Raw genomic sequence first — 12,733 nt, 5'->3', positions numbered from 1 at the left:
TAAGTCCCCACCCTCGGAGCAGACTCCAGAGGTAGCAGCATAATTCTATACATAATCTGATCCAAATATCAAGCACCAATGATTTTTATACATTAATAATAACTATTTACCTACCCGAGTAATGAGAAAATATGTAATTATCTTGTTAAATCTGTACAGCGCCATCTATATTTTATTTCGGAGAACGTTGCCTGAAAAGTTCCTCATTATAATTAAAATAGATTAAAAAGTTTGCATTTTTGTTATACACCATCGACCTGCTCCGGTTTCGCTCGGGTGCAATGCTGAGGAAAAAATGAAATTATTTACGACACCACATTAAAACCCTCAAAAATAACAGTATTTCTCCACTATTTAATGGATGTTATTATACATAAAAACCTTCCTCTTGAATCACTCTATCTATTAAAAAAACCGCATCAAAATCCGTTGCGTAGTTTTAAAGATTTAAGCGTACATAGGGATATAGAGAGAGAAAAAGCGACTTTGTTTTAATACTATGGAGTGATTTTACCTTTCTATTTAAACTTAAAATTTTTGATACAAATAAGCACCCCCAAACGTCGGACTAGGCACACCAGGGAGAGTCTCTTTGCATGTAGGAGGTACGGTAGTAACTATGCTAAAAACAACCCTGTTCGCCGCATCTGCAATGATTACAACCACTTGTTTTCTGACCTTGACATTTTTTCTCTCTCTAAGCCCGTTTACAAAAAGCACATATCCTTAAAACTTTCAACTAGCTGCTGCCCGTGACTTCGTACGCGTTTTTCTTTTGCTTTATTAATTGTTATATTAACGGCTAAAATGCTGCTACTGCTAGGGGGAATCACATTAATTATGTAATTGTGTAATACAATAAATATATAAACACCACATTCACACATACACTTCTTCACACACACATGCAAACGCACACACATACACACACACTCACACACTCACACACACACACACACACGCACACACACACACACACACACACACACACACACGCACGCACACACACACACACACACACACACACACACACACACACACACACACGCACACACACACACACACACACACACACACACACACACAGACATACACACACTTACACTCGGACACACACTACTCCCAATCTTATTATTATCATTTTTGGGTACTAGCCTTAAACCATGCTAAGATGTTTCATATTTTTATTTTTACTGATACTTTTATTTTTACTGATACTTTCTTTTCAAAAAATAATTTTCTGGCCTCTTTCGTTTAGCTTCGCTTTTAAAAATGTATAACGATGTTCCAGAACTCTAGGGAAACCTATAAATAGCTTAAGTTTAGATAATAAGTGTTGTTAAATATGTTTTTATAATGCTGTTGGTTTTCTCAATAAACATAAAAATAAAATAAAAAATAAACGGATTATTTACAATTGGATACTCCCTGGCCTCTTCAATTTGTTTATAAAATTGCGGCGAAGAAAACCGCGATATAAAAACATGTCTTATACTTATCATAGTGTACCTAAAAATATCAATACTTAAGTGTAGTTATACCTACTCAAGTCAATATTTTGATGAGTCATCGCACACTATAGGTACCTACATATCTTTCCATAAAAAAACAACTCACGTTACATGATTGTATTTTTGCCTGTTGCTTATTGTACCTAAATACAACATAATAATAAAGATAATGGCCTCCGCGGTTTAGTTTTTAAGCGTTCGGCTCACGATCCGGAGGTCCCGGGTTCGAATCCCGGTGGGCACATATTACAAAAATCACTTTGTGACCTAATTTGGTTAGGACATCATAGGCTGATCATCTTATTGTCCGAAAGTAAGATGATCCGTGCTTAGAAAGGCACGATAGGCGGTTGGTCCCGGTTGCTACTTACTTCTTCTATTGTGTGGGTTGTGGGGTGGATTACCAACCTCAGCAACCATGGGGTCAGGGTTATTATTGAGCCGTCAAAGGCGGCGGTAAAGGTTGCTACTTACTGATATGTGTTAGTCGTTATATGCAATTTCAGGGGCCTTTGGCGGTTCAATAGTAACCCTACCAAGGTTGATGGGGTTAGTAATCCACCTCACAACCCACACGATAGAAGAATACATAATTATATACATGTTACCCGTACTAGATAAGATCTAGTATAGTAATCTTAACAACAACAAGGTGCATGCTTGCCTTGAGACTTATTGTGGCGCTGCCCATCCCATTAGGAACTACGGACTTGAGTTTCTGTATGTATTTTAAGTATATCTATCTATAGGTATCTGTCTTTATACCAGGTTTTCTATCATATATAATAACAGTTTAAAACGTACAAAACATAAACTCACCACAAACTTAATAAACATAAAATAATATCACAAAATTTTATACACGTATCACTTTTATCACTATCACATCGCTATCACAACTTTAGTCACAGTCATAATGTGACTGGTGCCTTCTCGTCACGTCAAGTCACATTTGGTCGCAGGTTATCCAAACATTTGGCACGACTGGTCACGGCGGCAGTCAATACTGCACTGAACTGAATGAGTGGAGTATGCTGTCGATAGCTTTCCGGTTGTGGAAATGACGTGTGGATTATATCTACCTATTTGTTGTAAATGTAAATACGTTTAATTCGCGATATAGATAACCTATTCGCGATTAGAATGATATCACTTGGTTGCCGGTAGCCAGTGAGATAGTAGGTAGTGAGATAGCCTATTATGTTTGACTAATGTACGTTAGGTTTACGAAGAGCCGTGGTTAGCCTAGTGGAAAGAACGCTTGACTCACACTGTAAGGTCACAGGTTCGAATCCAGCATGGTCATAAATGATTATCACGTGCTCAGCGGGGAAGAAAAACTTCGTGAGGAAACCCATATACTTACTCAAAAAATGCATGTCTAACCTAACCTGTATTGGGCTGGTTTTCCCTTCGCGGGTTTTAAGGTCAGACAGGCTTCTGTAAAATATTGGACCTGTGAAATTTTCAGGTTAGGTAAGCGGACCCTGTGAAAACGGGATAACGTGATAAGGAGATGATAATGTGGCATTATTTTTGCGTATGGTTTTTGTTGTAATCTGCATTTAGAAGTGTGTCAGGATCGTAGCAAATGGAATTCTATAGTCTCTGCTTACCCCGGTGGGAAATAGGTTATGTATAATCTGCATTTCTCCAGCTAGACTATCTGTAGGCACATGCTCATTATGCAACCCGTTTGACGTGTGCTGTCAACTTAAACATATCGGGTTATTGGCCAATATAAAATTTTGGAAGGGTTTTTTAAATTTCTGCCTAATATTGACGTGTGTTTGAATAATATTTCTGCCTGTCGATTACGTCCCTTTCTTTTTCAGCGGATAAGAAAATGCCAGGAATAACTTAAAATAAAATTATAAAATTAGAATGCTTAAAACTCTAGACCAGAATGAAATTCCTGAATTAATTAATTGACTCAGATTTACGCAGAAGTTGTTATCATATATTTCATTCATTTTTTTTCTTTTCTACAGGAGTGGTTGCGGGTTATCTTGCTGATAACTTGTAGCTGCTCATTCCGATAAGGATTACAGGCGTGACTTTAGGTATGTACTTACTTATATATTTTTTCTCTAACCTGTCTCTAAGGGCCATATCTTGCGGTGAAGAAGGTTTTGGAGCTTCCCAGATATGAGTATGCCTCATTGCACATGAATATTATTGGTAGCATGATGAGTCATCATCATCAACCCATTAACGTCCCCACTGCTGGGGCACGGGCCTTCCCTATCGACGGATAGGGAGATCGGGCTTTAAACCATCACGCGGGCCTAGTGCGGATTGATGGTTATTAACGACTGCTAATGCAGCCGGGACCAACGGCTTAACGTGCTTTCCGAAGCACGGAGGAGCTCGAGATGAAAACTTTTTTTTTGTGGTCACCCATCCTATGACCGGCCTTTGCGAAAGTTGCTTAACTGCAACAATCGCAGACCGAGCGCGTTTACCGCTGCGCCACCGAGCTCCTCAGGGCATGATGAGTAAGATAATGTAATTAAGTAGTCGTTACATGAGCCATGTCAGGGGCCTTTGGCGGCTCAATAGTAACCCTGACACCAGGGTTGATGAGGTTGGTACTCCACCTCACAACCCACACGATAAGATATTAGTAACTTTGGTGCTGATTCCAGTACACACTAGATAAATTATTTTTTAGTTTTATAAACCTGCCATTTTCTTACCTGCGGAAAAGGAAAGGGACAGGAGAGGCATTTTTATGGAACACACGTCAATTTTAGGCGGAAAATAACAATCGTTTTAACAGCCGCGTTGGTTAGAGCGTTAGGCGCACGATCTGGAGGTCCGGGTTCGATTCCCGATGGGGACATTGTCGAAATCACTTTGTGAGACTGTCCTTTGTTTGGTAAGGACTTCTCAGACTTGAATCACCTGATTGTCCGAAAAAGTAAGATGATTCCGTGCTTCGGAGGGCACGTTAAGCCGTTGGTCCCGGCTATTATCCGTAAAAACACCTCCAACAACCCGCACTGGAGCAGCGTGGTCGAGTATGCTCCATACCTCCTCCGGTTGATTGAGAAAAGGCCTGTGCCCAGTAGTGGGACGTATATAGGCTGTTTATATTATACTGGCCAATAACCTGACAGAATTAAGTTGACAGCACACGTCATATTATGTCATGTTACGTGACAGGCCATTGTTACTTGGCTAGGGCCCCAGGTGTGGTAGCGTTTATACAATCACACCCACACACCACACACCCCGGACACTTCATACAAAACACCTCGTTTTACACAGACACCACACATTAACGCTATCGTACACGCGCATCTGTGTGTGTGACGTCTGACGTCATACGATTGAAGACTAAAGACCGAGGGGGAGGGGGGAGGGTGAGGTAATCCTATCTCAGCCGCTGGTGGGGAGCGGAGAGTTGCCGTTCTATACGTAGTATTATTCCTTATTCTTTATTTATTTATTTATTTATTTATTTGTACACAATGAAACATGATAGTTCCTTTGAATGAATGATGGTTTCTTTGTTAGTGTACAAGTGAAATAAGGCCCTAACCGTCTGTGAGTAATGGTTTCCTTCACCGGTCTCCATTTCTTGCAACCTTAGCTAGCCTTGGGTTTTCTCGTCCGGTCATCCGGTCCGGTGGTTTCCGGTGATCTTAGAATGTCATCTGTCCCATCGTTAAACTTGTCCAGTTATTTGTGTACGTATATTACTAGTTGCTTGTTGTTTACGTTAAGCCGTTGGTCCCGGTTAGTACTTACTGATTTAAGTAAGTAGTCGTTACGTGAGCCATGTCAGGGGCCTTTGGCGGTTCAATAGTAACTCTGACACCAGGGTTGGTGAGGTACTCCACCTCACAACCCACACGATAGAAGAAGAAGACTAGTTGCTTGTGTTTATAACGAGGTTACGCATTTGTTATAAACTAGCGACCGCCCGCGACTTCGTCCGCGTGGATTTCGGTTTCCACGGTAAAAAAAAACCGATTTTTTAAATGATTACATTTAGGGTTTCTGGCTTTTGTTTTTAATGTAACAAGAGTTATAATACTATTTCGTGCCATCCCATGTTACCCCCCTAGAATCTCTAGCATCAGGTTAATTACCCCCAGGTTCGGAACCACTGCTCTATAGCTCACCACGATGCGAAATACGCGTGAGTTTATGTATGTATGTACATTTAGAAGCCTATGTATTGATACTGGTACATTTGAAAGCAGGATGCGTGTGCGCTCTCGGCGGAACGCTCAACCTTGGACCGTCCAATCTACGAGCAACTTAGAACTGTTTGTTATTTATAACTATGTGAGTTACAAGGTTAAGATATTATATAAGTTGTTATGCGCTTGGGACGAACTCGCAAGTTAAAACTATTTCGTGAAGGTTGAAGCGAAGGGAATTCGCTGTGGTCTTGTGATTCACAAATGAGGAGCACAGGTACCGGACTTGCACCAATGGTGCTGATTACAGTACATCATCATCAGCCCATTAACGTCCCCACTGCTGGGGCACGGGCCTTCCCTATGGATGGATAGGGAGATCGGTGCTTGAACCACCAGTGCGGATTGATGGTTATTAACGACTGCTAATGCAGCCGGGACCAACGGCTTACCGTGCCTTCCGACGCACGGAGGAGCTCGAGATGAAATATTTTATTTTGTGGTCACCCATCCTATGACCGGCCTTTGCGAAAGTTGCTTAAGTTCAACAATCGCAGACCGAGCGCGTTAACCGCTGCGCCACCGAGCTCCTTTCCGAAGTTTGAAGTGAAGGGAAGATGCTGTGATCTTGATTCACCAGCTTGCTTCTCAAATGACGAGCACCGGAACTGGACTTGCACCGATGGTGCTGATTCCAGTACTCACCATATAATAGTATCTTTTATTTTAAGTTATACCTGTCATTTTCTTATCCGCCGAAAAGGAAACTGGAGTCAGGGTTATTATTGAGCCACCAAAGCCCCCTAACATGGCCCACTAACTATTACTCACTTACATCAGCAAGTAGTAACCGGGACCAACGGCTTAACGTACCTTCCGAAGCACGGGTCATCTTACTTTCGGACAATCAGGTGATCAGCCTGTTATGTCCAAACCAAACTAGGGATCACAAAGTGATTTTTTATTATTTGTACACAATAGAACACAGAAAGAAACACACAAAGAAAACAGACAGTACAGGTAAGCTTATCTCTAAGAAAGAGATTTCTTCCAGCTGACCTACGTGATAAGGAGACATGTAGACATAACTATAGACTATTTTTGTGATATATTCCCACCGGCACATAGAGCCTTCAATCTGCAATTACAAAGGATAAAGGAAAACTCAATGAAAAATCCTTCATCATGTCCAAAACTCATTGGATATGGATCTCAAGAGTATACCAAGGTATCTATCGGAAAAACAAATCAGAATGACAAACAATACTTTAGCCTTGACGTCATATTTTCCTTGTTGTGCAAATAGTTATCGTATTGCGTCATTATGATATTTTCCTTTTGAGAAAAATAATAGAGCCAGCTTATTGTTAAGATGTTTTCCAAAACTCATGGCCAAGGTAGGGTTGCCATCCGTCCGGGTTTCCCCGGATTTTTCCTAATTAAGAGGGCATCCGGGGAGTGTCCGGGGAAGGTTTCATTTGCAGACCGGGTTTTAAAAAATCGCCCCCGAGACACGCACTATGCTCGCACGCACACCACGATCAACCGACGAACCAAGTATATTCACAACCAAGTATATTTATATGTTTTTGTTTAAACTAAACCTTATTTAAAAATAAGGTTTTGTTTTCTTATTTCAAGAATTAAAAAAGCTGATTTATATAAACAATTTGTAACAAATTGTAATATGGTTTGTTTTGTTAAAATAATGAATGAATAAAAAAGGTGATTTATGACATTTTCAACTGTTTTTTATTACATTGAATATGTTTAAAAGATCTTGTTGAAATGTCCGGCTTTCGGACTCTAAAATCCGGGATTTTCACGCGTCTTGTCCTGTTTTCCAAATTTTAGAGATGGTAACCCTTTTTTTTTGTAACGAAGGGGAAATCCTCATGGATACCTCGCCACCCGGGGGAGCGACGAGCTTATGTCGGACTCCTACCGACTAAAACCCCTCCGATGGCCCTCTGCGGTGCATGTCGGGGAGCTCCGGGATCTCTGTCGAACGCACCGGTGCTCCCCTCGCACTTGCTTTCACTAAAGCGCGTCCCGGGGTAGATCCCCACCCCTACGCCATCCCAGTTTTACGGCGATGCGAGGCCATATCGCATTGCCGTCCATCCCGGAGACCGTATGAAGAGCGGCTCAGGCCCCCGCCCTTACCACTCACGGTCTCCAGTGTCCCCTTTAAGTCGCCTTTTACGACAGGCAGGGGGTACCGTAGCCCTATTCTTGCGCCCGGAACAGAGATGGTAACCCTAGGCCAAGGCAACGTCGCCGGCGACTGTCGCCAAACAATTCATATTGAAATGTATGGCAGATTAACTCACTTGGCGATGCTTTGGCAACGAAGCTATTTCAATACTTATAAGTTGAACCAAGTGCAAAATTTTATGTATGGAAACTATCAAAGTTCAATACCTTTTTGATACTATTTGGTACCCACATGAAATCTTCTTCTTCTATCGTGTGGGTTGTGTAGTGAAGTACCAAGATCATCAACCCTGGTGTCAGTGTTACTATTGAGCCGCCAAAGGCCCCTGTACTTACATCAGTAAGTAGTAAGCAGGACCAACGGCTTAACCTACATTAAATTATCCAGGTAGTACCTCAACAAACAGTGAAAAAACATGTAAAGAAAGTGGCCAGACATTCTGACGTCAGGTTGTCTGACCACGGTGGGGACAAATTACTTTGTGATCCCCAGTTTGGTTAGGACATTGCAGGCTGATCATCTGACTGTCCAGAAGTAAGATGATCTGCTTTGGAAGGCACGTTAAGAAGTTGGTCCCGGTTACTTACTGATGTAAGTACGTAGTCGTTACTTGAGTCACGTCAGGGGCCTTTGGCGGCTCAATAATAACCTTGACACCAGGGTTGATGAGGTTGGTCTTCCACCTCACAATCAACACGATAGAAGAATAAAATCCATTGAGCAGTTTCGGAGCTTATGCGATACAAAGAGATTATAGAAAACTGTGTGGACAAAATTCAGTATAACAATGCTGTAACAAAAATGTTGAGAGTTATTTAAATCCAATTGAAGTGCTTAAAGAAGCCCCTTGCTAGCGAATTGGCGATTTGACGTACAAATTGGTTGCAACAGTTTAACTGACCCACTGCGAAGGTCAAACCAATAGACCTTAAGATACGACGCACATGGCAACGTAGAATGGCGTAAGTTCCATTTTTGTTTGTACTTGTGAGGTAGTTTTTTTACATAACATAGCATCACGCCTGTATCCCCAATGGGGTAGGCAGAGGTCTATTGTATTACACACACCCATCGCCAGCTATGTTTTAAGTCCTTTTTTAAACAGACAGACATCGATATTTTTAACGATTCTCCTCTATGCCACAAAAATAAAGTGCTAAATCACTTTGGTTGTCGTTATAAGTGTTAAACAGTACTTACATTTATATTTTGTTAAAATTGTTCATAAAAAATGAAAAAATAATACAACCGCAATTTACTTGTAGTGTGTAATTCTTACAAATGGTAGGAAAGATAATGACCTTCATAAATAATATAAAGAACAATATAGACTTTACTAACAATGTGGACAATGTTATTACTAAATAAAATAGAACGTAAAACTGTGATTTTTTTCACTAATTCTAGAAACAAACATAAAACAATTCCAATAATATAAAACAATGTTAAAACATTGGGGGAGGCCTATGCCCAGCAGTGGGCGTCGTACGGCTGATGATGATATATTTATAGTTTATAATTTATATAGTTTAGCATTCATATAGTTTGTTTGTTTTCATTTACGGTGAATGCTGTGTACGCTGTACGCATGTAATTGGCAAGCATTATATCAAGTCTTTCTATTTATAATGCAGTCTATAAAAGTTTCATAATGTGTTGCTGTATGTGTACCTAAATAAATAAATAAATAAAATAAATAAAGTCCCACTGTAATAGGGGGCGAGCCTACTGTCAATAACCGGGTGGAATTATCGAAACCATATCATAATTAAAACCTTTTATCTAAATCTAATGTACAAATCTAATCTGATATGTCTGCCCGTAGAAAATTATGGATCTACCTACTCCACTCCAATCTCATCGGTCATCCCGTGATCATGGCACTTGCAACAGTGTCGAAATATCGGGAGTCTTATATCCCTGATTTAAACGCTGTGTTTTAATTATGATAATAACCGCGTAAACCTAAAACCTGTCATATTTCATCGTCTCGTCATATCGTCATATATATCTATGATCCAAACATGTCATACTCATAAAGTCGATTTCATTGGTTTAGAGCCGGAGCCAGGATTTGAACCTGTGACTACGATGTAAATCACGCGTTCTCCCAACAGGCCCATTTGGCTTTTTTTTGAGTACTTTTATAAACATAATTGAAAGAATTTCGCAGAAGACTCCCGACTTGACAAGAGAATTTAAATTTTCTCTTTGTGAGTTTCTCTAAGCACAGGTTCATCATCATCAATTTAAGAGCCACGCTCTTGTCGGTGCAGCATTTTCCATGCTACTTTTTTAGGCAAAAATAGGGCAGTGGTTTTCCTCTTACCTTCCGCCCCGCAGTACTCTGTCTGACGCAAGTGGGATGGCGCCCAGAGTAGCACAAAGCACAAACACGTATAAGTACAGGTTAGTGTTATAAAAACAAAAATCAGTTTGAATGAAGGTTAAATGTGATTATGTAGTCTATTATTGTTTACTAGCTTTGTACTAGTTACCTTGAACTGTGATTCAACTTAAATAGCCAGCCAGTAGGTATTATGTACGATTATGACTCAAATAAAAACTGATTTGCAAGTTTAATTCTCCTATTATAACATAACTACATAAAGCGTGGTAGCCCAGTTGGTAGAACGCTTGCCTCTCACTTTGGGGTCGTAGGTTCGAATCCAACACAGGCCTAAACCAATGATTGTCGAATTTATTTTCGAATTCATGTTTGGATCATAAATTACTAAGTATCACGTGCTCAGCGGTGAAGAAAAACATCGTGAGGAAACCCGCATTCCCGCGAAATGCATTTTCGGAGATATGAATTGGGCTGGTTTTCCCGTCGCGGGTTGGAAGGTCGGACCGGCAGTCACTTTTGTAAAAATACCGGACCTATCAAATCTTCAGATTAGGTAAGCGGACCCTGTGACAATCGCGATAATGCTAGGGAGATTATATACCTACATAACTCAACATTAATTTTGTACCGGGTGAGAGCCTTCAACGGTACGGCAATGCAGGACAGAAGATGCAAGTCACAGGTAACCTGGAACCTGACAGAGGGCAGCAATGACTGTCAGTACTATTCAGACACGGATTCTATATTCTATTGACTAGGCACTAGACGACAGGACTCCTAGTACCGCATTGATATTTCAAACAACTTCAAAAATTTTCAAAAAATTAAAAAAACACTTATTTATTTTTTTATTTACTAGGTACTCTTGAGAAGCTCGGTGGCGCAGCGGTAAACGCGCTCGGTCTGCGATTGTGAAGTTAAACAACTTTCGCAAAGGCCGATCATAGGATGGGTGACCACAAAAAAAAATTGTTCATCTCGAGCTCCTCCGTGCTTCGGAAGGCACGTTAAGCCGTTGGTCCCGGTTGCATTAGCAGTCGTTAATAACCACCAATCCGCACTGGGCCCGCGTGGTGGTTTAAGGCACGATCGCCCTATCCATCCATAGGGAAGGCGTACCCCTGCAGTGGGGAAGTTAATGGGTGACAAGAGCGTGGCTCTTAAGTTAATGCCTGTTATCGCTGCGCACGCATCGACTTTTCTTCTATATTCCATTCAAACTTGACTTCTTCGCGCAGGTTGTCAGTTCGCTGCTTACTGGCACGCAGGAGTCTTCGTGGCTCGTCGAAGGAGTCTTCACTCAACAACAAAGACGTAAGTTACTTTCTATATTATATCATTCATTGTTCATTACATCATAATACGTAATACAGCAAAATCGTAAAACTTGGAAAAGTCATTTAATCTAAAGATATATACATATAATTACAAACAAAACCGTGGGAACTAACTAGCATAAATACATAGACAAGGAAATCAGCTATGTGTGCTAGCTTAGAAGCCCCGATACCGACCCCGCCGGCGTGGTCGACGATTTCCCTCAATCAGCACTTATAGCTATCGACCCACAAGGGTAGATTAATTCCTTCAAATATTTTTCCTCTCAGACGACGCCCTGAGCCGAGGTTCGCGGTCAACTGGGCACCCTCAGGCCTGTTGTCTTAAACGTTGTACCGGGTGAGAGCCTTCAGCGCTCTCCTTTTGTCCGGCCAAGTAGTTAATGCCGTCTGCGGCAAATCAACAATAAGTCACGTCAAAAAAAAGCTAGCTAACCCACCAATTCGTATCAGGCGCCGATCTCACCCCCTCTGGGTCTTACTTTAGTCTCGTGATGGCCGTGAACCGCTAAGGTGTGAGGGAGCGAACACGCGAACGTTATCTCGCTGACACTTACGCGTTAAGTGGCACATGATAAACATGAGATTTTTCTTCAGAGTTTCTGAGGTGTAGTGCTAGGTTAGGTCTTAAGTATTTTACCTAGATAGAAACTGGTAAGTAATTATAAACACCTAACAGTATAGGCAGGATACCCTGTCTGCACTTTCTTTAGAAATTTTCCCGCCAGAATTCACCCAGAAGTAAACAGTTTTCTCGGTATCGGCCTGGAAAGTCGCTTATTCCGTCAGAGTCTCTTTTTAAATAGACTAGCTTGTTGTACAGTGGCAGCCCTAGCAAAATATTTAGGTGGTGCGAGACCTCAAAGAGGCACCCCTCAGCCCTTTAAAATACAAAATTTTTCGATCAGTAGACCACTGAAATTTCCCTGTTTAAATCTTTTAAAAATATTTTTTACGGCCACCCGGTCTGAGTCTTATGTGGCTGCAATCTAACCCAATGAAGTTGGTTTGCGGCCAGGGTGAACCTGTTTTGGTTGATTCCCCCCCCATTAAGGCGTCTGGTGCGGTCTCACCGATCTCCGGCCAAGTAGTTCATGCCATCTGCGGTAAATCTACAATAAGTCACGTCAAAAAAGAAAAAAAAAAGTCGCACCGCTCGCACC

At 41.2% G+C, this 12,733-nt stretch overlaps 1 protein-coding gene across 2 annotated transcripts in view; it reads right to left on the bottom strand.

Moving 5' to 3' along the window:
• The window catches only part of LOC126380682 (tenascin), a 47,348-nt gene that overhangs the window by 27,179 nt on the left and 7,436 nt on the right, over window positions 1-12,733 (bottom strand). Inside the window, exon 1 of one of the 2 annotated variants that reach the window (XM_050030248.1) lies at window positions 2,331-2,531. The exons of the other annotated variant lie outside the window; for it this stretch is intronic. The gene's annotated coding sequence lies outside the window, so the exon portion shown is untranslated. Of the gene's footprint in view, window positions 1-2,330; window positions 2,532-12,733 lie in introns of those variants that run through there. 2 annotated transcript variants of the gene reach the window in all.

Source organism: Pectinophora gossypiella, chromosome 3, assembly GCF_024362695.1.
Source record: "Pectinophora gossypiella chromosome 3, ilPecGoss1.1, whole genome shotgun sequence".
In the NCBI taxonomy this organism is placed as follows: Eukaryota; Metazoa; Arthropoda; class Insecta; order Lepidoptera; family Gelechiidae; genus Pectinophora; species Pectinophora gossypiella.
This window is presented reverse-complemented; position numbering and strand designations above follow the sequence as displayed.